The sequence below is a fragment of the Homarus americanus genome, unplaced genomic scaffold (genome assembly GCF_018991925.1).
Source record: "Homarus americanus isolate GMGI-L3 unplaced genomic scaffold, GMGI_Hamer_2.0 scaffold44276, whole genome shotgun sequence".
Taxonomy (NCBI): domain Eukaryota; kingdom Metazoa; phylum Arthropoda; class Malacostraca; order Decapoda; family Nephropidae; genus Homarus; species Homarus americanus.
Window position 1 is genome coordinate 61,841 of NW_024727881.1, and position 21,945 is coordinate 83,785.

At 41.2% G+C, this 21,945-nt stretch overlaps 1 protein-coding gene across 5 annotated transcripts in view; it reads right to left on the reverse strand.

Annotated features, from left to right (window-relative positions):
• The window catches only part of LOC121865948 (innexin inx2-like), a 50,039-nt gene extending 39,995 nt beyond the window's left edge, over window positions 1-10,044 (reverse strand). For all 5 annotated transcript variants that reach the window (XM_042365519.1, XM_042365516.1, XM_042365518.1 and 2 more), the window contains exon 1: window positions 9,908-10,044. The gene's annotated coding sequence lies outside the window, so the exon portion shown is untranslated. The remainder of the gene's footprint in view (window positions 1-9,907) is intronic.
• Window positions 10,045-21,945: the final 11,901 nt, after the last annotated feature.

Below are 21,945 nucleotides of genomic sequence, written 5' to 3' on the forward strand. Positions count from 1 at the left end.
AATAAATCGTCTAATAAACTGATACATTTACACCAATAAAATATTCAATATCACCACAACACGTTATTAAAAACTTTGATAACAACAAAAACATTACGATAATCATATGGAAAATGTATATTGTATAAATAAATTAATAAACAAATGACCATAAACAGGCGATAAATAAATTATATAAATCAATTAATAAACAACTATGGTGCGGATAACTTTATGGGCGTTTTAATTTCACAAGATTTTAATTTTATATTTTTTTATTATATTTATTTTTTGTCGAGCACAGGAACATCCGTAGGTGAAGGTAGACTAGCTATGGGCTGCAACACTACACTCTACCACCTCTCACTTCCTCATTAGCAAAATTTCGGACACTTTCTACCACTGGGTAGACTGGGGGGCGCCCTTACTCAACAGCTAACACCGTGGGACTCGAACCGGAAGCCTATGAGACAAGAGGTAAGTATGATATCTACTCAGCCACCGCGTCTCTATACGGATTAATGCCTATTTGGAAAGTATGTGAATTTTGATGTCCATTTACCATAGATTTTCATAGCAAATCCTTCTGACCAGGAATCCCCAGCACCAGTACGAGCTATCATGTGCGTCTGGCGTTTATCTTTTCATGGTGAGTGATAAGGAAGGTACGCCAGGCAGACGTTCGCTCGGTGTTTTTACCTCAGGTCTTAAGGGTATTGGGTTACAACACTACAAGATTAAGCATGGGGTGTCTCTCTCTCTCTCTCTCTCTCTCTCTCTCTCTCTCTCTCTCTCTCTCTCTTACTTTTTATCTCTGTTTCTGTTTCTACTCATTTCCCTCACTTCTACTTTATTTACACTCTTTCTCTCTTTCTCGCAGTCTCTCTGTTTCACTGTCTTTTACATATTCTATCTCAATTTCTCTTTCTCACAATGTCTCTAATTTCTTTATTCTATCTTTCTCTTTATTTCTTTATCTTTCCCCCACCCCCCTCTCTTTCTCTCTCTCGTTCTCACCCAAAATAAGAAAGCAAAAGATATTTCTCAATGTTTACAAACAGAGGCACTGAAGACCTACAAGGAACTTACTTACTAGGAGCATTGGTAAATCAGGAGAGAGAGAGAGAGAGAGAGAGAGAGAGAGAGAGAGGAGAGAGAGAGAGAGAGAGAGAGAGAGAGAGAGAGAGAGAGAGAGAGAGAGAGAGAGAGAGGCATAAACTTCGCGTTTGAACTCGACAAATGACATTAAGACGAAACCTAACTCAGTAACAAAAAAACAAACAAAACATTACCGAAAGACAGCAGGAACAGTGTTGTGTGTGTGTGTGTGTGTGTGTGTGTGTGTGTGTGTGTGTGTGTGTGTGTGTGTGTGTGTGTGTGTGTGTGTGTGTGTGTGTGTGTGTGTGTGTGTGTGTGTGTGTGTGTGTGTGTGTGTGTGTGTGTGTGTGTGTGTGTGTGTGTGTGTGTTTGTTTGTTTGTTTGTTTGTTTGTGTGTGTGTGTGTGTGTGTGTGTGTGTGTGTGTGTGTGTGTGTGTGTGTGTGTGTGTGTGTGTGAAATATTATTTTTACTCAAGACATCGTGTACTCTTCATAACAGAACCATACTATACCTTAATTTAGTGGAGATTAGGTTAGGTTAGTTTGGTTAGTTAGGTAAGCTTTGGTCTGGTTAGGTCAGGCCAGGTCACGTTAGGCTAGTAATATACAAAAAATTATCGTGTTTTTCTTCTTTCTAACATAAAGAAGAAGGTAAGAAAGGAACCAGACGATGATAATTGAGTAAAATAGACAGCTAATAATATCAAATAATTAGTAACAACAGCTAGTAGATTAATTAGTAACTTTGAGGATATATCAATTTAAGATTTATCGATAAAAAAAAAAAAAATAATAATAATAATAATATATAAAAGGCTGATAAGCAGATAAAAGATGAATATATAAATAAAACTAGACGATAGGCAGAGATAAAAAAACAACTTAAGCTATAATAATAAAATAAATATTGAGGGAAAAATATATATTGTCCTGGAAAAATGTCAACAAGGGAGGGAGGGAGGGAGGGAAGGAGACTGGCGACATGTGGCAACCCTGTGAATATTACAGTGCTTGGCTGCCTGAGCGCTGACACTCACACCAATTCACACACAACCGCTCAAGGGCTTCCTCCACCCCACGGATCTTGTTCACCCTTGTGCTTGAGCGCTAGACTAAAGGAGAAAGATGCATTCTTAACGCCGCGCTTAAGGGGTTGCTCTCAGTGCATGATTATACTGTTACTCTAGAGGTTGTTTGTTTGGTACCTACTGCTTGAGCGCTTGCTGTCGTGCACTCACCCGCGTTGGATTCTTTAATGTCTTGCTTAAGTGCCCGCTTGCATCTCATCACTATATTGTGGTCTAAGAAGTGACTTTCTGTGTGTGTGTGTGTGTGTGTGTGTGTGTGTGTTTGAGAGAGAGAGAGAGAGAGAGAGAGAGAGAGAGAGAGAGAGAGAGAGAGGAGGCACTGAAACACACACACACACACACACACACACACACAGTGGCGTGCAGTTCCTAAGTGCACTCTACAATGAGGCTGAATCATTATATATACCTCACTCAAAGGCCTTGTTGACACTTAACGCTCAGGGGGTAAAGTGCTTCTCGTCCTTGTACACGAAAAAATATGAAATTACAAACTAAATAAAAAGAAAATTGTAAACGAAAAAAGAAAAGAAAAGAAAAAAATACACTAAAAAGAAAATTGTTTATATTTTTGTTTGTGTTTACTCTTACAAACATAACGGTAGAGGCGCTTGTTTACATAGAGATGCCTTAGAAACATGTTACGGTGAGATTTATTCATATATTACTATTGAGTTCTACTGTGTGTTGTTAGGGAGAGACACTGAAAGAACATAAGAGTTTTCAGATTTTTAGAGTAGAAAGACATATTATAGTTTGAGGCAGAAGTTATCAGTGTCTGGTGGTCAGCTTCTCACAAACACGTAGAGAACCTGTTAAGTCAAAGGTTTAGGCTAATACGACAGTCATAGAACCCAGCCAACTTGTGAACTTTAACTTGGTGAGCAATTTGTAACTTGCAGGGTTGTCATCCTCATTTTACAGCTGCATAAGTTGGCAAAATTATCAGAACCTGGCCTGACCCTGGGTACGAGTGCTGCCAGGATCTGTTCACTAGTAATTACTGGCTGTGTCTGTGTCTTGACGAGAACACGACCCACTCGATCCCTCGTACGTAAATACAGTGAGGTCTTGTGTAATAACTGAACTGATATAGTAGTGAACGATGCCTCCAAACACAAGTAAACTAAACCTAAATCATGTGACTCGCCCACCTACAGGAGGAACTATAGGAGAACATTGGCGGATGAACGGCAGCGGGTGGCCGGCCAGCATCATCACTGCCAGGCTTACGATCATACCCCAGTCACTAAGTGGATAAGATATTTAACATGTAAATCTTATGATAAACAACAGTATTCTGGGCCGCAGGACGGAGGGTGCACTAACCGTGGTGCTAATTAAATAGTCTGACCTGCAGATGTGATTATGTATGTAACAGACGTACATACAGTATCTGGCGTGTGTGGATGGACTGACGCACACAGCCATACACCCAGTAAAACAGTCACAAATAAATAAACCACGTACACAAAACACAAATCAATACACACACACACACGGAGCAATCAGAGTTAAAGGCATAAATCACCCACTAGTGTGAGTCACAGGTGAACACTAACACAGCCTCGTGTAGTGTGTATACCTGAGCATACCTGTATACAACGTCTTTGAAAAGTAAATAACACCGACAAGTCTTATATTTTATTTCTTGTGTATTATATCGTGTTGGTAGAGTCTCAGTGGAGTTTTGACGCCATTACCGCTGTCGTCTGTGTCATTACTTAATTGAGTCAGTTATTAGCGTTGTCACATTTTCAGGCAAGAGACAATTTTTTCTTTTATAAATTCTCAAGGATTCACAAGTTGTGTCTTAGTTAAAGTTAATTTAGTCAGATACGTTCTCACTTTTCCACACGTGAGGACAAATTTAGAGGGACTGACCTAGCTTACAGCGTGTGTCGGGAAAGCTGTATCGAACTGAACAAATAAATCAAAACAAATTGGCTATAACACTGGTTCGAATCTCCCCGCCTTCCTCGTTAGATAACACCACGTCGTAGGAGCTGCTGTAGTGAACATGAGGCCAGTTATACGTCCCTGGGCCCATACAGGGGTGAATGGTCTCCGAGGTTCAAGAATTTCACGCTATTTCTTCACCCCCAAAACTTGTGCCAAGAAAACACATCTGGACACGGCTGACGTCTCTGTGTGTTGCTGTCAGCTGTGTCTCTGTCAGCTGTGTCGCCGTCAGCTGTGCCGTATATGACGTCAGCCGGTCACACACACGGTCTTAAATAACCAGATATGGGAGAAAAAAAAATCTAAAACCCTTTAAAAAGACAAGAATCTCCAAAGTTTGTACGATAAAATTAGTTTTTTTTCTTCCCCTAAATGGACAAACTGAGAATATTCCTAATTAACTCATCTCTTAACTCACTAACACACTTCTAACTCACTTAAGTTTGTTTTTTTAATTATAGGTTAAGGGGCTTCGTTTATAAGTTATAGGGAGAGACGAGAGGAGGAGTTAAAGGTAAGGCCAAATCCTCCCCCTCCTTCACACACAAAGACAGATCTCAGGTGTTCAGCTCATTAACTTTCTTATAAATAGATCTATAAATATGTACCTGTATATGTCCCTTTATCAAATGCTTATAACTGCAACTGTCTTATATGTATGTGTGTAGAGAGAGAGAGAGAGAGAGAGAGAGAGAGAGAGATAGCTAGAACATATGTCTCCTTCTATTATGTAAATGATAGATAAATCATCGGCTTCTCTACAATAAAAACACTTCCTTTTCACCTGTTTAATTTTTATATAGAGTTTCGTTTAGATGCGTGAGGTGGTTGTTGAGTTATGTTGTCCAGATGAAACTCGGTCGGACGGACGGACGGACGGAGAGAGACAGACAGACGGATTCCGATTCTATATCCTCTTTGCTGACTTCGCGGGAGGGGAGGATGCAATATATATATTTTTTTTATTCATTTTATTCACTGTCCAGCGCTAGTACACGAGGCTCCCCGAGTACCTAAGATAAAACCTGTCATGTTGGGTTGTCAAGCAGGATAACACCTTTCTCACATCCGACCTGGGGATCGAACCCGCGAAGTAGTCAGAGAGGCAACCACCACCACCACCACTAACTGTCTAATAATGTAAAACAAGATAAATTAAGAACTGATAAAACAAATACATTAATGATTTTTTTTATTTATATATATATATTTTTTTGTTTGAGTCTTTTAATGAATACTTGAAATTCTGTCTAACGTTAATTTGTCTGATGAAACTTTATACAACGTAATTTTGTCCGGGTGATTCTTCTCTCTTTCGGGTGAAATTCAGGGTCGACAAAGACAAGAGAGAAAGAGAGAAAGAGAGAGAAAAAGAGAGAAAGAGAGCCTGAGAGAATGCCACAGAAGCCCCAGACAGAGACCACTGTACATTTTTCAGTAAATGTAAACAGAAGCACTTCCTCCCAGCTCCCCCCAGGCGGTACGACCATTAGGCGCGTTGCCATTTATACTAGGATCACCCGCTGCCAGACCCAAGACTCTTTCATTCCTTTCTACCTAAATCTAACGTTACACTATAATTATTTTGATGATAATGACGACGATGATGATCTTAATAATGATAACGATGACAATAATAACAACAGTACAGTAATAATAATAATAATAATAATAATAATAATAATAATAATAATAATGATAATAATAATAATAATAATAATAATAATAATAATAATAATAATAATAATAATAATAATAATAATAATAATAATAATAATAATAATAATAATAATAATAATAATAATGTGTCTCTCCACCTATCTCTCATCTCTCCTACTAACATCCACTCACTATCTCTGACTTTCTCTCGCCAAATCAGTCTGTCCGTGTGTCTGTCTGTCTGTCTCTTATCTCTCAGAGTGATATATTCGCTCCATGATGCATGACGTCACCACCATTATTTCCAACCATTATTCTTACAGTTCTCACAACCTTACGATGGTCCAGCTTAAAGCTTTACAAGGAATGTATCGTAGTTTAAGCTCTCTCTCTCTCTCTCTCTCTCTCTCTCTCTCTCTCTCTCTCTCGTTGAAAACACAGTTGTAAATAATTTTATATAAAGATATTTAATTTTCATCTTTTGCTTCTAATATGTGTGTGTGTGTGTGTGTGTGTGTGTGTGTGTGTGTGTGTGTGTGTGTGTGTGTGTGTGTGTGTGTGTGTGTGTGTGTGTGAGGAGGGCAGAAAGCAAGGAGGCACACATTACAACGCACATTTCCGCCAGTCTTTCACACAACAGACTCTTTGACAAGACTCTCACAACACCACTCTCACTCTCTCTCTCTCACTCTCTCACAATAGCCACTTTCTTTTTGCCACAGACACACACTCTCTCTCTCTCTCTCTCTCTCTTTCTTTCACATCATTACTCTTGTTTTCTTTTTATCATTGTACTCGCTCTCTCTCTCTCTCTCTCTCTCTCTCTCTCTCTCTCTCTCTCTCTCTCTCTTTCTCTCTCTCTCTCGCCAGCAACTACGCATTCTCTCTTCCCTCTCCTTCCCTTACTTACCACATTCTACTTTCCTCTTCATTCTCTCCTCTTTACTTTCCTTTCTCTTCCCACACTATCTTCCTTTCTCTTATTTCTCCACGCCTCCTTCCAACACTCTCCTCTTCTCTCCTTACACACCCCCCATCTCTCTCTCTATCTCTCTTTCTCACTTCTAATACGCATTTTCCTCTCTCTCTCTCTCTCTCTCTCTCCTTCTATCCGCTGTTCCTTCTTCTCTTTCATCATCTTCACCCCCCTTCCCTCTCCTACCCCTCTCTCACTCCCACACTCCTAGACTCGTCAGCCTCTTACAAGCTTCTTAACGACGTTCTCAAGATAGAGTTCAGAAATCCTTCGTGGCGTGGGAGGTGTCCTAGCTGGGGGGTTTCTGTGGGAGTCCAATATGGGAGAGTCCTAGGTGGAGGAGTCCTAGGTGGGGGAGTCCTACCTGGAAGAGTCCTAGTCGGGGAGTCCTACCCGGAGGAGTCAAGAATGTACTTAAATTCCTATAATGCAATAAGTCCTATAACACAGTCCTATGGCAGTTTACGAATCCTAGTAAAGCATTAGAAGTCCTACAACGCCTCAGAGAGATCCTACAACACCTAAAAAAATCCTACAACACCTCAAAGATGATACAACATCTCAAAGATCCTACAAAGCTTCAGAGATCCTACAAGAAATAATAATCCTACATCTCAAGCAGGATTCCTGTAACGAGAGAGAGAGAGAGAGAGAGAGAGAGATTATTATAATGTGTGTCTGTGTGTGGAGGTAAAAGTGTTTTTTTATGGGCTAGTGTTGCTGGAATGTATGAATGTATGTATGTATGTATGTATGTATGTATGTATGTATGTATGTATGTATGTATGTATGTACCAAAACACATCACGGGGGGTCACGTTTTAATCTACCATTCTTACGCTTGAACTTTGACTGACTGTAAAATTCTTGTCCGCCACGCTTCGAAATTAACAGTCATTGACAATTTTACGAGTTCGTTCATTGGTGTTAACGAGTGATAGTTATTTTTAATCACACCTGTATATAGCAAGTATCAGGAGTCACAATCGTTCATCCAGTAATTAAAGCGGTGTATAAATGTATATGACCTTGTATATACATATCTCTAGATGAAAGTATACACACCCAAATACATGTATATATCTACATGTAGGTATAAACACAAAAACACGAAATACATTAAAAAATAAAAACAAAAAAGCATCAACTATAAACAGACAACGATATGCTCCATGAGTGGCCGCTGATTATAGCTAGGACCTACCCCCTCCCCTCCCTTAGTATGCTCCTGGTCAACACCCGGAGCATAGAAACGCCTAATATCGCGGCGAATATGCTCATTTCCAACCCAAGATCGTCTATTAAATCGGCAGTAAGGAGACATTAAGCGGTAGTGGCCAGATGCTATGAGTCGTAGATAGTATAGGATAGTCGCACTGGGGATAGAGGATAGTACTATGAGCGCCAGGATAGTCACATAAGCAGTTATAAGAAACCTGTTAAATATCATGGATAGTAGCCCACAGGATAGGAAATTGTAATACGTGGGGTCAGGATAGTTGCATGATGAATAGATATTAATTGTCTGCGTTACTGGATAGTCGTGTTTCGTATTCGAATAGTTAAACACGGGTTAGAGTAGTTCTATGTGACTTCTGAATAGTGGATAGTCGTAAGTAAGTCCCGGGTAGTTGACTAATATTGTCGTACGAGGTTTGGTTAGTTCCGAGCGAGCACTACTTTTTCACGGAAGAATTGGTTAGTTTAATGACACAAGTTGGATAGTTATGAAAAATGGATAGTTCAAAATAATCATATTTAATAGTAATTCTTGGATTAATTTTACCATATTTTTAGATAGTTAAAATATATAGAGAAATTTGGATAGTACACACACACACACATACGTATACATAAACACACAGACACACAAACGTACATAGACACACACAACACACACAAACACAATACAAGAGTAGGCATTTCACCAATATTCTAAAACACCCACAAATACAAACATATAAAACACACATAGAAAAAAACACACAAACGCAGTTAAATACAAACATAAAACACACACACACACGCACACACATAAAAACGTAATCACACACAAACACAATACAAGAGTAGATTTTTCCACTAAGACTCACAAACACACATACACAAACACCCCCCCCATACACAAACACACAAAGACACAAATACATTAAGGGTTAGAAATTCCACTAATCACTCCTAAACACACCCTCACAAACACCTCCCCCACACACACACCACCAACAAACACCACACACCCTCACAAACACCTCCCCCACAAACACAAACATCAACAAACACCACCCCCCACACACAAATACCAACAAACACCAACCCCCCCCACACACAAACACCAACAAACACACAAAGACAAATACAATACAAAAGTAGAAATTCCAATGTCTGGTTCGTCATCACCGCCAAACTTGAAGACGATTCTATTCGATTCAACAATGTTTCCTTTCCCACCACTATCTCTCTTTCTCTCTCTCTCTCTCCCAGCCAATAGTAAGGGAGGGGGAAAAAATACCATTTCCCTCTCCTCCTCTCCCCCCCACTTAGTTTTTTCCCCTGTCTCGCGTTTGTTCAAGAATTGCATCGTTACTGGGCGAGATAAAAGATGAAGGCTGCTTCCAGGGGCATAATGTCTCTTACTGTGTCTCTCGTTCTGGCTTCTGTAAATTTCTATTTTTTTATATATATTTTTTTGGTCTTCTTTTTTTTCAATGTCTCTCAAACACATTGATGGGAGGGGCGAAGGAAGGGAGATGTAAGGTGGGAGATAATTTGGGGAAATATCTCTCATTTTGTTTTCCAATGTCTCTCAAACACATTTTCAACGGAGGGAAGGTAAAGGGAATGATTTTTTTTTGGGGGGGATGTATATATCTCTGGGGGGGGGGTGTGATTGTCATTCCCTGAGACAAACAGACAGGCAGGCAGACAGAGAGCTAGTGAGTGAGAGAGACATAGACAGAGGAACGGGAGAGGCAGCAGGCAAGAGTGAGGTTCGGGGGGATGGTTCAGCTTGCAAACACAGAGTTCCACGGACCAGCCTCACCACATCCTCTCTGGCTCTCACACTCTCTCTCTGTGTCCATTTCGGAAAAAAAAACAGAAACTCAAATATTTAAACATTTCGGACTCGTATAGGATTTTCCTTTACCAAATGAGGAACTGTGGATATTCCTCGCGGGGATACACGTCACACGGCACTGATATACCCGGGGTATTGTATGTCTGTGGTGGGGAAACACGGAATGACGAGCCGCGATGTCTTTCCCCCAGCACGCTCGCTTGTGGACTGGCTCTCCTCTCCTGCTGGTGGTGGTGGTGGTGGTGGCTGGAGCTTCAACCTCCCTGACCACCACCACCACCACGACCACCTCCACCTCCTCTCTCTCTCTCTCTCTCTTGCCTGCCTCTCACACACACACACACACACACACACACACACACACACACACACACACACACACACACACACACACACACACACACATACACACACACACACTCCCTCCTCTCTCTCTCTCTCTCTCTCCATCCTTGCATCCCTCTTCCATCTCTTCTCCCCAACCTCCCTCCCCCACCCCTCTCTCTTATTGACCTTGCCTTATCCTCATTATTTCCCCTCTTCCTATCTTTCCCCTTTCTTTTATCCTTCTCCCTCTCTTCCTTTCCCCCACCTTATCTTCTTTAGTGTTTCTCCTCATCTCTACCTATTCCCCATTCCCTCTTTCTTCTCTTCTCATTTTCTCCCTCTTCTCTTTTCTCACCTCTTTCACCCCTTTTTCTCCTTCCTCGCCCCCTCAAATTTATCCTCCACCTCTTCACTCTCACTCCCCCTCCTCTCCCAACCTCCATCCTGTCCAACTCCTCCCCCCACCTCCCTCGCCCCCATCTCCCTCCCCCCATCTCTCCCTACCACTCTCCCCACTCTGTGACAGTGTTCAAGTGAAGGGGAGCAGGCTTGGGGAGGGGGGATAGGGAGAGGGCAGGGAGAGAAGGAGGAAGGGGAAAAGGGGAAAGGGGAGAGGAAGGGGAAAGGGGGGAACATCAAGCACATGTTTTCACTGAAATGCCTTTGATCGATTCTGCACGGGTTAGTGGATCTTGTTTTTAATTACCACTTTCTCTCCCTCGCTTTCTCTCGCTTTCTTTTTTTTCAGTATTTTCTTTTCTTTCTCTTTGGAGTTAGTTTCTCTCTGATGTTGTTTTCTCTGTGTCTGTCTGTCTTGTCGTCTGACCATTTTTTTGTAATTTCTAGGATATATATCTCTCTATCTCTTTCTCTCTCTCTATCTTTCTTTCTCTCTTTCTCTACTTAGCTCTTCCTCTTTCAACTCACCCTCTGCATTTCTCTGTCTATTCTCTTTGTCTGTCTGTCTGTTGATTTTGTTTCTCTCTATCTCTTGAACACATACGCACCCTCCCCTCCCCCCCCCCACACTCTTCCCTACCCCTTCTCTCCCCATATTCACTTTAACCTCCCCTTCTCCCATCCTCCCTCCTCTCCCATCCTCCCCTCCCCCCCCCCACACTCTTCCCTACCCCTTCTCTCCCCATATTCACTTTAACCTCCCCTTCTCCCATCCTCCCTCCTCTCCCATCCTCCCCTCCTTTCCCCTCCTCCTCTCCTCCTCCCATTCTCCCTCCTCTCCCCCTCTCCTCCTCTCCCTCCTCTCCCATTCTTCCACAGCCCCACCATCTTTCCCTCTCTTCCCCACGCCCCGTAGCAGAGAGAGAGAGAGAGAGAGAGAGAGAGAGAGAGAGAGAGAGAGAGAGAGAGAGAGAGAGAGAGCAGTCCCCACCACCACCACCACCACCACCACTACCCACCACTACCACCACCACTACTCCTACCACCACCACCACTCCTACCACCACCACCACCACTCCTACCACCACCACCACCACCACCACCACCACCACCACCACCACCACCACCACCACCACCACACACCACCACCACTCCTCCACCACCACCACCACTACACCTACCACCACCACCACTGTCCTTTCCCACACTGGTAATCCCCCTCCTCCCCCTTCTTGCTCCCCACCTTCACCCCCCTTTGCCTTTCTTCTCCCCCCACAACACCCACTGGCAATTTCACCCCCACCCTTCCCTCCTCTCACCCCCTCACCCCCCACCCCTCTCCCCCACTTCCTTCCTTGGCTATTCCAGGGTTTTTAGTGTTTCTGTGTTTGGTTTGTTTGTTTGTTTGTTTGTTTGTCAATCTTTACTTTATTTCTATGTTCTTGTTTTGTTTTGTTATGGTCCAATCTCTGTTTTATTGTCTGTCTGTTTGTCTTTTTTCTCTCTCTCTCTCTTTCTCCTCTCTGTGTGGCAAGGATCGTGTACCTAGAAGGAGGAGTGAAGGAGCCTCTCCCTCTGTGTGGCGTGGATCGTGTACTTAGAAGGAGTGAAGGAGCCTCTCCTCTGTGTGGCGTGGATCGTGTACTTAGAAGGAGTGAAGGAGCCTCTCCTCTGTGTGGCGAGGATCGTGTACCTAGAAGGAGTGAAGGAGCCTCTTACTCAGTGTGGCGAGGATCGTGTACCCTAGGAGGAGTGAAGGAGCCTCTCCCTCTGTGTGGCGTGGATCGTAGAAGGAGGAAGGAGCCTCCCTCTGTGTGGCGAGGATCGTGTACCTAGAAGGAGTGAAGGAGCCTCTTACTCAGTGTGGCGAGGATCGTGTACCAGAAGGAGGAGTGAAGGAGCCTCTCCTCTGTGTGGCGTGGATCGTGTACTTAGAAGGAGTGAAGGAGCTCTCCTCTGTGTGGCGAGGATCGAGGAGGAAGGAGCCTCTGTGTGTAGAAGGAGGAGTGAAGGAGCCTCTGTGTGGCGAGGATCGTGTACCTAGAAGGAGGAGTGAAGGAGGCCCCAATTACATGCTGGAGTGATGACAACTTTTTTGTTAGTTTGATGGTCCTCGTCTGGCTCTCAAGTGGTGCTCCTATCTCTCCCCTGATGCTGGTCTCTCTCTCTCTCTCTCTCTCTCTCTCCACCCACTCTCTCTCTCTCTCTATCTTACAGTCTCTCTCTTTCTCTTTCTCATGGGGACAGATCTCAAGCACCAATTTCATTCTGTTTTTCTCTTATTCTCTCTCTCTCTCTCTCTCTCTCTTTGATTTAGAGGTTCTGATGGAGGGTAGGAAATTTGAGAGAGACCCGCTACACTAATATTTTAAGGGAAGACTCTGCCCTCGGAATGTTTATTAAAGGCTCAATAGCTGCTGTATAACCCGGGTTTAATTACACTTGATAAATTATAACCCACAAAATGTTAAAAGAGAATTATATCATATTTGCGTTTTCTATAATTTTATATAATTAGAGAAACATATTTGGGTTTTACTATAATTAAATTCTACTATAATATTTATATTAAACAATTATACTCTTAATTAGGTGCAATATAACATCAATTATTAATTAAGGATATTTTGAGTAGGTGTGTACACTAATTATACCTGCTAATAAACGTTCGTGTGTGTGTGTGTGTGTGTGTGTGTGTGTGTGTGTGTGTGTGTGTGTGTGTGTGTGTGTGTGTGTGTGTGTGTGTGTGTGTGTGTGGTTTCATCTCAACAATGATATATTTCCTCAATACAAGACTTCACCTGCCACAGTTGAGTACAGGTAGCCAGACAGGTACAGTACAAGGAGTGGTGTACAATGGGTGTGGTGTGCAAGGGGTGGCCTGTGCAAGGGGTGTGCAAGGGTGGTGTGCAGGGTGGTGTACAAGGGGTGGTGTACAGAAGTGGTGTACAGGGGTGGTGTGCAAGGGTAAAGTGTACAAAGTGGTGTACAAGGGTGGTGTACAAGGGTGGTGTACAAAGTGGTGTACAAGAAGTGGTGTGTACAAGGGGTGGTGTACAAGGGGTGGTGTGCAAGAGTGGTGTACAATGGGTGGTGTACAAGTGGTGGTGTACAGAAGTGGTGTACAAGAAGTGGTGTACAAGAAGTGGTGTACAAGGGGTGGTGTACAAGGGGTTGTGTACAAGGAGGCAACCCAAACCTCTATTTCGGCCGGATAACGAACACGGGACTCTCAGCTTATCGGTATTACGAGGCTTATATAAATATTATCCATGAAATCGGATACTGGTTTTAGTAGAATATTTTTAGATTATTTTCGCTCACTTTCATTATTCTATTCACATTCTCCTGTACATACAAATATTCAATACACATTCTCCTGTACGCACATTCAATACACATTCTCCAATACACACAAATATTCTATACACATTCTCTTGAACACACAAACATTCTATACACATTCTTCTATACACATAAACATTCAACATACATTCTCCTCTACACACAAACATTCTAAACACATTCTCCTGTACACACAAACATTCTAAACACATTCTTCTATACACATAAACATTCAACATACATTCTCCTCTACACACAAACATTCTATACACATTCTTCTATACACATAAACATTCAACATACATTCTCTTGTACACACAAACATTCTAAACACATTCTTCTGTACACACAAATATTCCCTCAATATACACAATAAACGTACACATTGTTTAAGAAAAAAAAAACCCACGTATTTTTCACCTAAACAATAGAATTATTATATCAATACCTGTATATAGTTGTGTCTGTCTGTCTATTTGTCTGTCTATCTGTCTATTTGTCTGTCTCTCTCCTCTCTCTTTCTCTATTTGTTTGCTTTCCTATGCTGTTTTCTCCCTTCCTCTAACCCTTTCCTTGTATCTCTTATTTTTCTCCATGTTTCCATTTTTATCTGCCTATCTCTCTTATTCCTATCTTCCTTCTCCCCATTTCTCCCCGTCTCTCCCTACTTATCTCTCTCCAGCCCCCAGTCTCTCCTTCCCTCTCTTAGTCCTAACCTTTATCTCTCCCTTCCCTCTTCCCCCTTTCTCTTAACCGGTGAGAAGGAACAGGGAGGGGGGGGGAATAGAAGGAAGAGTTTGGGAGGAGGAGGAAGAGGAGGAAGGAGGAGGAAGGAAGGGGAAGGAAGGAAGGGGGAGGTGGAAGGAAGGGAAGAAGTGAAGTAGGGAAGTGGAAGGAGGGGAGGGGAGGGAAGGAAGTGGAGGGATGGAAGGAGGTTGAGGGAAATGAGGTTGATGGAGGTGGAGGGAAGGGAGATGAAGGGAAAGAAGGTGAAGGGAAGTGGAAGGAAGGAAAGGAAGGAGGGAAGGAGGTGGAGGGAAGTGGAGAGAAGGAAGAGAGGGAGGAAGATGGGTTCGGTTTCACTGACATGGCATGAATTATTTAAATGGCCATATTCTATCTTAGAGATATATTCCATTTACTCAACCCAGCGTCACCGATTTGAATATTCCTCCCGACCAGTGGAAATATTCGCTGCGTTATTTCCCAGCCTTAGAAATAGTCTGCGTGGGTATATCTTAAAGGTTAGGAGGGATATTCAGTGTGTGTGTGAGTGTATTTCTCGAAGGGAGGAATATTTGTTGTATATTTCTCACCTGAAGAAATATACGATTCATATTTCCCAAAGGTAGAAATATTCTTCGTGTATGTCCCAATGGTGGAAATACTCTCTCCCGTATACACACACACACACACAATTCAACGCATATTATATCATTAGGTCTAAATCAAATGTAAGTCTGTATATTTTCAGCCACCGGCTGCAACTCTATTAATAAACCGTTTATTATTATTATTATTATTATTATTATTATTATTATTATTATTATTATTATTATTATTATTATTATTATTATTATTATTTCACAGAGAAGTCCCTCCGAATTTCTCTTAATCTTCCCTACGACAATATTTAGTCCAACTTTCGGTTAATTAGACTGTAACTAGACTGTTTTTTTCGTCAAATGTCCGGTTAACCATACTGTTTTTTTCGTCAAATGTCCGGTTAACCATACTGTTTTACGCGTTAGTTTTCTGTGTGTTTATAACCGGTTCACGTACAGTACTCGACTACCCAGAGGTAAACATCGCCATTTTTGTTTGCATTTGATTCTGTAAAACCCCAAAAAACTAAAAGTAGTTTTATTAATTTTCTCTCGTTTTCTCTTTCTCTCATTCTCTATACTTCTTTCTCTCTTGCTCTTGAAAACCCACGTAAATAATTTCCTTCTCTCTCTCCCTCTTCCATTTTCTTTCCCCATCTCTCTCTTTCTCTCACACATTCCCTTCATATCTCCCTCTCCCAGTAGCCCCAGGAGCAGGTCACAGATCAATCTTAAAGTTGAATATGATTTACTCTGCCAGTCAGCATTAGGAAGATGTCTCTATAATCGACCCTATAATCGACCAGGTCACCTCTATAATCGCCTCTTCCCCCTCATCACTATCATTATACGTGCTACCACCATCACCACTAGTACCACTATCACCAGTATCACTAATATTGCTAACACTATCACTATTACTGCTACCACTATCATCCTTATTGCTACCACTATCGCCTTTATTGCTACCACTATCACCACTATTGCTACCACTATCACCACTATTGCTACCACTATTTCTTATAACTACCACCATCCCCACCACCACCACTACAGTCCCTACTATAATCAACAGCAGGAGAATCAGTTATACCACCACCATCGCTCCCGCCACTACTACTACTACCACCCCCCACCACCAGCACCACCATTACCGTCATCATCATTATCATCATCATCATAATCATCATCAATCACAATCAATCAATCAAGCTGCCATCTTCATATCTGAGGGTTGGTGACCACGGCCCCCCCACGCTGAACACTTACAGGGTAACTCTACCAATAACACTCATATTCTGCATTACTCTGTGGGCCACAACTATCAATTTCATTCCTCTACCTCAATCTCTACCTTCCTCTGACCTTCTCTTACCTTCATCCTTAACTATATGACCAAAGTATTTCAGTTTTCTTAATCCGTAAATTAGATATAGTGCGGTTTTAACTCTGAACCAACAAGTAAGTTCATTATTTACTAACACTGAAGCCTCCTATTGCCAGTAAAGATTGAAAACAAAAACAGATCCAATATCTCTTTCATTAATGCCTAGTTCATCAAAGACATCTACAATGTGTTTTATCCTGTGAAATACTTTTATTTTTATAAAATTAATCCATGACACCAAGATGGCAAAACCTAGTTAATCCATGACACCAAAATGGCAACACCTAGTTATAGTGTTATTCTCCAATCAGATACACTTTCTCCAGTTTCCCTTCCCATTCTAAATCTATGTTGCTCTTCAGATAACTCGTGCCTATTCTGTTTCAATTTTTGACAACTGTATTTGGTTTAGAAATAGGCTGTAAGGTGATTAACTCCACAAGACTTAGCATTTAGCATTTTATTCACAGGCTGCTTCAAGTTGTTTCCAAAATTGGTAGTTTAATCTTAATTTATTCTCGTTTCTTGCTTCATCTTTCTCATTATCATTATACAGTTCTTCTTTCTATTCTTTCCCGCTATCTTTTACTTCATCTGCCTCAAAAATATTCAATTATCATTATTTTTTACATTTTAATCTATTTAATCGTCTCTTTCATGTTTCATTTCTCTTATTTTCTGTTTATTTAATGTTGTTGTTGTCTCCTGTTATCACCATTCTTCTTTATCTTGTCTATATTCTTCATCATCTTATTCTCCCAAACATCATCTCCACTTATCCTTCTTCTCTCTGTCATCCCTTCCTTTCCTCTCTTTCTTCCAATCCTTCTCCCGCTTACTTCTCCCCCTCCCTCCCCTCCTCACCGTCCACAATCACACCATAACGTTATCTTTCAAACGTGCTCCTTCCTCACTTCCCCCATCTTCTTCCTTCTCCTCCTCCTCCTCCTCTTCCCACGTCTTCTCTTCCCTTCTCCCGGCCACTGCAACAATCCTCCTTGCTCCTCCCATCAATTCTCCTCATCTTTCTGTCCCACATCTCCTCTCCCACCTTGCTTCCTCCTCCTCTCCTTCTCCCCCAGCTCCTCTCCTCCCCACAATCCCCCACCACCATATGCATCCTAGAGTCAATATAAAGCAGACACTCGCCACAACTGTGAACGTTACCATCAGGGAAGTTTGCAATTTAAGACTTTGCCAATGACTGCAACACATGGTGCCCGCTCTGCATACTGCTCCTTGCAATGTGATCTTTGTGGGCCAGTTTTCTTTCTCTCTCTTGCTAAACTTTTCTTTTCTGCTTTCTCTTGACCGGAGTTTCTGTTGCATTTCTATTGAATGCTTTCTGTTGCAGTCTCTTTGCAATGTGGTCTTTGTGGGGTTAGATTTCTCTCTCTCTATCTCTCTCTCTCTCTCTCTCTCTCTCTCTCTCTCTCTCTCTCTCTCTTGCAAAAGTATCTCTTCTACTTTTTCTTGGTCACTTTCTCCGTTGTATTTCTCTTGAACACTTCTTGATGCTTTCTATTTGTGAGTTTTCTCTGTTGTTTTCTATTTGACCGCGTTTTTCTCTCTTTCATTAATAAATTTCTTTGGACTTTCTAAACTATCTATTACTCTCTCTCTAACTTTCTTTAGGCTTTATCTTATTCTTTCAGTCATAAATTTTCTTTTAACTCTCTTATGCATTTTCTATCTCTCTCTCTCTCTCTCTCTTACATTCTTTTAGACCTTTTCTTATTATTTCCTCTCTATTTTTCCTTTTAACTTTCTCTTTCTCTATCTTACTTTCTTTTAGGTTTTTTCTTATCCTTTAACTCTCTCCACATTTCTCCCCGTTGTTAAATTTCATGCCATTTCCCCCTCACTTTCCTCGACATTTCCTGGACTTTCATTTTCACTTTCTGTCACCTTAAGGCATGACTTTACTTCCCCCTCGCCCCCACTCCCCTCCCCCTCGCCCCTCTCTCTCCCTCACCCCAACTCTCTCACTCCCTCCTCTCTACCCCTTACTCCCTCCTCCTTCATCACTTACTACGTCCCCCTCAACACCTTAACTCTCTCCCACCCTTCACCCATTCCCTCACCCCCTTCCTCTCCACCACTTCCACACCCCCCCTCACTTCCCTCCACTTCTCACTCTCTCTTTCTATCTTCCTCCACCTCTCACTTCCTTCTGTTAACCCCCTTCATCTCCTCCTCGACTCTTCCTCCACCCCGTCCCCTCCTCCTCCCATCCACCGAGTAATTACAATAATGGTTCCACTAAAATGTCCAGAAAAAAGTGTAGATCAATTTCAAGGTGTGTTTTGTGCGTGGGGGAAGGGGAAGAGATGGGAGGTGGATATGAGGGGTTGTGTGGGTGGGGATGGGGAGTGTGTGTGGAGAGAGAGAGAGAGAGAGAGAGAGAGAGAGAGAGAAACAAACATGTCGGCGCCTCGCTTCACTCAACAAGAACTGCGTCATAAAATCGGTTTTGGGCTTTAGAGAATAGAAAATGGCCCCAGATTTTCTCTTCTCGGGGGGGAAAGAAATGGCAACAGACCCCAATGGCTTGAGATTTCTCCCAGGGAAAGAAATGGCTTGTTATATCTCACCAGGGAAAGAAATGGCTTGTTATATCTCACCAGGGAAAGAAATGGCTTGATATATCTCTAGGGAAAGAAGTGGCTTAATATGTCTCCCAGGGAAAGAAATGGCTTGTTATATCTCCCAGGGAAAGAAATGGCTTATTATATCTCACAAGGGAAAGAAATTGCTTGTTATATCTCACCAGGGAAAGAAATGGCTTAATATGTCTCCCAGGATGAAAATATGACTCCCAAATATATCTTCCCAGAAAAAAAAAATATCAAGAGTCATTTCTATTTAGGGTAAATAATGCCTATACAGAACACCTTCATTTTACTCCACTTAATGAACACTTAATGAACACTTAATGAACACTTAACGAACACTCACTTCATTAACCCACTGAAGATTAGGGACAAGTTCTTCAATTAGGAAAATTAATACACTTAACAAACTCTTATACTAAATACAGAAAAAAATTAAACCTTTTTGATAATTTGTTCGTTAATTTTCATCCAAATTCGATTAATAAATAAATGTCAATAAATGTCTAATAATATAATAAATAGATTTTCTTCAACCAATCCCAACCAATCTTAACTCGGCTTCTTTCAACCAATCACAACCAATCTTAACTAGGCTTCCTTCAACCAATCACAACCAATCTTAACTCGGCTTCCTTCAACCAATCCCAACCAATCTTAACTCGGCTTCTTTCAACCAATCACAACCAATCGTAACTAAACTTCCTTGAACCAATCACAACCAATCTTAACTCGGCTTCTTTCAACCAATCACAACCAATCATTACCAATCCCAACCAATCATTATCCTTCATTTGGCTCACCATCAATAAAAATTACTACGATTTCTCATAATAATCACATCGGTACTCAAAGTAATCGTCCGCTCCCAAGAACCAACAAGACCTAACCTAACCTAACCAAACCAAACCAAACCAAACCAAACCAAACCAAAACCAAACCCAAACCCAAACCCAAACTAAACCAAACCAAACCAAACCTAACCTAACCTACCCTAGGGGCCGTGTGTAGGTCATTGATAACCTTGCCACCGCCACGAGGGTTGTAAACAAAGTGGGTTCCTTTAGGTATTTATAACTGGGTGGACAAAAAGTGCGCCCCTGAATCGAACCAACGACCCTTAATACCCGAGTTGAGTGCTGTTACCATTATGTAAGGTGGGGGGGGGGGATTATAAGCCTCTTAATTTTATAATACCTTTTGTTAAGAATCAACAGCAAGATAATGAGTCTTATCAACCTCAACAACGAAGCACTTGACCATATAATGCCCTAAAAGTATTATATATATATATATATATATATATATATATATATATATATATATATATATATATATATATATATATATATATATATATATATACTGGATATAAAAGAGTAACACACGTGTGTGTGTGTGTGTGTGTGTGTGTGTGTGTGTGTGTGTGTGTGTGTGTGTGTGTGTGTGTCTGTGTGTCTGTGTGTCTGTGTGTGTGTTTTGTAATGACACTGTTTTTCTGTTGGTAAGTACAATATTATTATTATTATTATTATTATTATTATTATTATTATTATTATTATTATTATTATTATTATTATTATCATTATCTTCCTCATCATCATCATTACCATCATCTTCATCATCATCATCATCATCATCATCATCATCAAACCCCACACAGCAATAAGCAAAATCCATAATCAACTTTCATCAGCCTTCATTTTCTAATTAGAAAGTAAGTCTAAATATTTACCTGGTCCTCGGTATATCATTATTTGCGAAGCACAAGTGTTATATTGACTTAATTAACAATGTATTGTGTAAGTTAAATACGGGTTGAGAATGCCCTAGAGTTTGTTTATTTTTGTATTCAGTTTCCGGGTTGGTTAGCGGAGAGTGGAGACAACTGGTCCCTTAGTATTAGTTATTAATTCAGTATTACGGTTAGGGAGTCAACAAGGAGGGGCCGGTTATCATGTCTGGCTACTGTGTATGTGTTTGTCTGTTTGTTTTTGGTCTGTTTCTTTGTGTCTTGTTTGTTTATCTCTTTCTATTTCTGTTTATTTTGTGGTCATTCTCTCTCTCTCTCTCTCTCTCTCTTCAAACATATTCCTGTTTCCATCTTTCCTTTCCTCTCACATTTTTAATTCTCTCATATAGTGTATCATCTTTCTATCTCTCTCTCTCTCACTATCTCACCTTCACTTATCTCTCTCTTTCTCTCACTGTTTCATCTACCCTTCTATCTTTCTCTCTGTCTCACCTTCTTCACTCTCTCTCTCGTCTTCCTCTATCTCTCTCTTCAATAGTGGCCACAGATCTCACGGTAATACTCTGGCCTCAATATCAAATACGCATTAGAGCCGATAGGAAAACAGCATTACCGTATATTGTAAAACTATTGCCTGTTGTTGTGTGATCTGATAACCGTACACGACGACTCAATACACGCAACTGGTCGATAACTTCCGTACGTGATACCATGATATCCGTACGTGATAACTTGATATCCGTACGTGATAACTTGATATATGTACGTGATAACTTGATATATGTACGGTATCTTTTCTTATCTTCAGCACCAAAACGCGTCTTCCATCGTTCCTTTATATTCACTCTCGTCTGCATTACTTCCTGACTATTTCTAGAACATATCTGGCAAAATCGATTATCAAAACACGCCAACCTAACCAATGATGGCCTAAGAATAAACAAACCAGAAATAACCAA